Genomic DNA, 5,000 nt, shown 5'->3' on the forward strand with positions numbered 1-5,000 from the left:
GTCTTTTTCCGGGTCCAATTCGGCCGTTGTGGGCCTCTGGAGGTGTTTGTGGAGCTCATCCGGGCTCTGGGGGTGTCTGGTAAAGAGATCCGGGTTCTGGCGTCTTTTTCCGGGTCCAATTCGGCCGTTGTGGGCCTCTGGAGGTGTTTGGGTCCGAGTTCCGGGCTCTGGGGGTGTCTGGTAAAGAGATCCGGGTTTTGGCGTCTTTTTCCGGGTCCAATTCGGCCGTTGTGGGCCTCTGGAGGTGTTTGGGTCCGAGTTCCGGGCTCTGGGGGTGTCTGGTAAAGAGATCCGGGTTCTGGCGTCTTTTTCCGGGTCCAATTCGGCCGTTGTGGGCCTCTGGAGGTGTTTGGGTCCGAGTTCCGGGCTCTGGGGGTGTCTGGTAAAGAGATCCGGGTTCTGGTGTCTTTTTCCTGGCTTAATTCGGCCGTTGTGGGCCCCTGGAGGTGTTTGCGGACCTCCGCGGGTGAAATAATGGAAAAAAAAAAAAGTTAAAGTTTCCAGTCGGGACTATGTGGAGCGAAAAAAACCCGGACTTTTTTGGCTCCGTCAGAAACTAAGTAAAAGTCGGAATATGTGAAGGAAAGCCCAGAAAATGCCTGGGCTTTTTTAGATCGCTTCGATAAATTTTTTTTTAGCTCACATCACTGGGCCACCAGGTCGCAGATTTCAGAAACCTGGTTTTCGGAAACAGAGATCTCCAGGACAGGGCCCCGAGCTTCGGGGGGAGCGTTCCCCAGCTGGACCTAAGCATAGTGGGCCAGGCCCCGGGCGGAAAGACGCTCCTGGAGCCGAGATACGGGGGTGGCCCCCCGCGCGACTTACCCGATTTCGGAGCACTATTTTCGGACAGTGATGGCAGAGCAGTGGGTGTACCGGATGGAGGAAAATAACAGCTCCAGAGAGCGGCAGAGACCAGACCATGACCCAGAACGGCACACTGTTCCCGGACAGTGATGGCAGACCAGCAGGTGTACCGCATGGATGAATAAAGAGTTCCAGAGAGCGGCAGAGACCAGACCAAGTCCCAGAACGGTACACTATTCCCGGACAGTGATGGCAGACCAGCAGGTGTACATGATGGATGAATAAAGAGTTCCAGAGAGCGGGATATGCCAGACCATGACCCAGAACGACACACTATTCCCGGACAGTGATGGCAGAACAGCAGGTGTACCGCATGGATGAATAAAGAGTTCCAGAGAGCGGCAGAGACCAGACCATGACCCAGAACGGCACACTATTCCCGGACAGTGATGGCAGAACAGCAGGTGTACCGCATGGATGAATAAAGAGTTCCAGAGAGCGGCAGAGACCAGACCAAGTCCCAGAACGACACACTATTCCCGGACAGTGATGGCAGAACAGCAGGTGTACCGCATGGATGAATAAAGAGCTCCAGAGAGCGGCAGAGACCAGACCAAGTCCCAGAACGACACACTGTTCCCGGACAGTGATGGCAGAACGGCAGGTGTACCGCATGGATGAATAAAGAGTTCCAGAGAGCGGCAGAGACCAGACCATGACCCAGAACGACACACTATTCCCGGACAGTGATGGCAGAACAGCAGGTGTACCGCATGGATGAATAAAGAGTTCCAGAGAGCGTGATATCCCAGACCATGACCCAGAACGACACACTATTCCCGGACAGTGATGGCAGAACAGCAGGTGTACCGCATGGATGAATACACAGTTCCAGAGAGCGGGAGATCCCGGCCGATGTCCGATGACGAAGCACTGTATGGGACACTTTGAAGGAAGGGTCGGTCTCCTGGATGAAAAGAACTTTAATTTTCTGACTTAAAATACGGAGTTAAAGTTTCCAGTCGGGACGATAAGGAGGGCAAAAAAACCCGGACTTTTTTGGCTCCGTCAGAAACTAAGTAAAAGTCGGACTATGTGAAGGAAAGCTCAGAAAATGCCTGGAGAATTTTGAGCGGACCGGAAAAAAAAAGTTCCAGCCGACATCACTGGGCCACCAGGTCGCAGATTCCTGAAACCCGGTTTTTAGAAACATAGGCCTCCAGTCGTGAAGACCGGCGTTTGTGCGGTTCGGATCCGACTCAGACCTCAGTATTTTCGGACACCCTCGGACAGTGGCGGGGGTGGAAGAACCGGAGCCTCATGCAGAACTGGCTGTCGGGGAGCAAGCGGACGCTACCCCGGCAGGAGGCATCATTCCGGGCACTGTGGCTGATCGGTAGCTTTCGTGGATGGATGACTGAGCGAACGAACGAGATGACGGCGGTGCGTCCTGGCTGATGTCCCAGTACGGGGCACTATTCTCGGATGCTGATGGCAGAACAGCAGGTGCAGTGGACGGATGAACACACAGTTCCATAGAGCGGCAGAACCCAGACCATGTCCCAGAACGGGACACTATTCTCGGATGCTGATGTCAGAACAGCAGGTGTAACGCATGGATGAATACAGAGTTCCAGAGAGCGGCAGAGACCAGACCATGTCCCAGAACGGGACACTATTCTCGGATGCTGATGTCAGAACAGCAGGTGTAACGCATGGATGAATACAGAGTTCCAGAGAGCGGCAGAGACCAGACCATGTCCCAGAACGGGACACTATTCTCGGATGCTGATGTCAGAACAGCAGGTGTAACGCATGGATGAATACAGAGTTCCAGAGAGCGGCAGAGACCAGACCATGTCCCTGTACGGGACACTATTCTCGGATGCTGATGTCAGAACAGCAGGTGTAACGCATGGATGAATACAGAGTTCCAGAGAGCGGCAGAGACCAGACCATGTCCCAGAACGGGACACTATTCTCGGATGCTGATGTCAGAACAGCAGGTGTAACGCATGGATGAATACAGAGTTCCAGAGAGCGGCAGAGACCAGACCATGTCCCAGAACGGGACACTATTCTCGGATGCTGATGTCAGAACAGCAGGTGTAACGCATGGATGAATACAGAGTTCCAGAGAGCGGCAGAGACCAGACCATGTCCCTGTACGGGACACTATTCTCGGATGCTGATGTCAGAACAGCAGGTGTAACGCATGGATGAATACAGAGTTCCAGAGAGCGGCAGAGACCAGACCATGTCCCAGAACGGCGCACTATTCTCGGATGCTGATGTCAGAACAGCAGGTGCAGCGGACGGACTAATACACAGTTCCAGAGAGCGGTATTTCACGACAGATATCCGATGATGAAGCGCTATTGTCGGACACTGATGGCAGAACAGCAGGTGCACTGGATGAAGGAAATTAACAGAACATAGTTCCAGAGAGCGGGATATCCCAGACCAAGTCCCAGAACGGCGCGCTATTGTCGGACACTGATGGCAGAACAGCAGGTGCACTGGATGAAGAAAATAAACAGAACATAGTTCCAGAGAGCGTGATATCCCAGACCAAGTCCCAGAACGGCGCGCTATTGTCGGACACTGATGGCAGAACAGCAGGTGCACTGGATGAAGAAAATAAACAGAACATAGTTCCAGAGAGCGTGATATCCCAGACCAAGTCCCAGAACGGCGCGCTATTGTCGGACACTGATGGCAGAACAGCAGGTGCACTGGATGAAGGAAATAAACAGAACATAGTTCCAGAGAGTGTGATATCCCAGACCAAGTCCCAGAACGGCCCACTATTCCCGGACACTCATCTACTTAAAATCTCCCTGATTACCTGCCAGAACAGAGCAGATCCAGAGAGCGGTATTTCACGGCAGATATCCGATGATGAAGCGCTATTGTCGGACACTGATGGCAGAACAGCAGTTGCACTGGATGAAGGAAATGAACAGAACATAGTTCCAGAGAGGGGGATATGCCAGACCATGTCCCAGTACGGGACACTATTCTCGGATGCTGATGTCAGAACAGCAGGTGCAGTGGATGAAGGAAATAAACAGAACATAGTTCCAGAGAGCGGGATATGCCAGACCATGTCCCAGTACGGGACACTATTCTCGGATGCTGATGTCAGAACAGCAGGTGCAGTGGATGGATGAAATAAACAGTTCCAGAGAGCGTGAGATCCCGGCTGATATCCGATGAAGAAGCACTGTTCACGGACACTGATGGCTGAACAGCAGGTGCAGCGGATGGATGAATACACAGTTCCAGACAGTGGGAGATCCCTGACCATGTCCCAGTACGGGACACTATTCTCGGATGCTGATGTCAGAACAGCAGGTGCAGTGGATGAAGGAAATAATCAGAACATAGTTCCAGAGAGCGGGAGATCCCAGACCATGTCCCAGTACGGGACACTATTCTCGGATGCTGATGTCAGAACAGCAGGTGCAGTGGATGAAGGAAATAATCAGAACATAGTTCCAGAGAGCGGGATATCCCAGACCATGTCCCAGTACGGGACACTATTCTCGGATGCTGATGTCAGAACAGCAGGTGCAGTGGATGGATGAAATAAACAGTTCCATGGAGCGGTATTTCCCGACAGATATCCGACGACGAAGGACCATTTGGGACGCTTTGCAGGAAGGGTCGGTCTCCTGGATGAAAAGGACTTTAATTTTCTGACTTAAAATACGAAGTTAAAGTTTCCAGTCGGGACGATAAGGAGGGCAAAAAAACCCGGACTTTTTTGGCTCCGTCAGAAACTAAGTAAAAGTCGGACTATGTGAAGGAAAGCTCAGAAAATGCCTGGAGAATTTTGAGCGGACCGGAAAAAAAAAGTTCCAGCCGACATCACTGGGCCACCAGGTCGCAGATTTCAGAAACCTGGTTTTTAGAAACATAGGCCTCCAGGAGTGAGGACCGACGTTTGTGCGTTTTGGATCCGACTCAGACCTCAGTATTTTCGGACGCCCTCGGACAGTGGCGAGGGTGAACGAACCGGAGCCTCGTTCCGGGCACTGTGGCTGGTCGGTGGGTTTCGCGGATGGATCGCTGAGCGAGAGAGATGGCGGCGGGGCGGCCCGCCTCCGGTGCGCCCTGGCCTCGGCCGGGGCGCGCCGGTGGGTGAAACACTTTGATCGAACGAGATTGCTCGAGCGGAGGCGGGGCGG

Source organism: Gasterosteus aculeatus, unplaced genomic scaffold (assembly GCF_964276395.1).
Source record: "Gasterosteus aculeatus unplaced genomic scaffold, fGasAcu3.hap1.1 HAP1_SCAFFOLD_27, whole genome shotgun sequence".
Lineage (NCBI taxonomy): Eukaryota > Metazoa > Chordata > Actinopteri > Perciformes > Gasterosteidae > Gasterosteus > Gasterosteus aculeatus.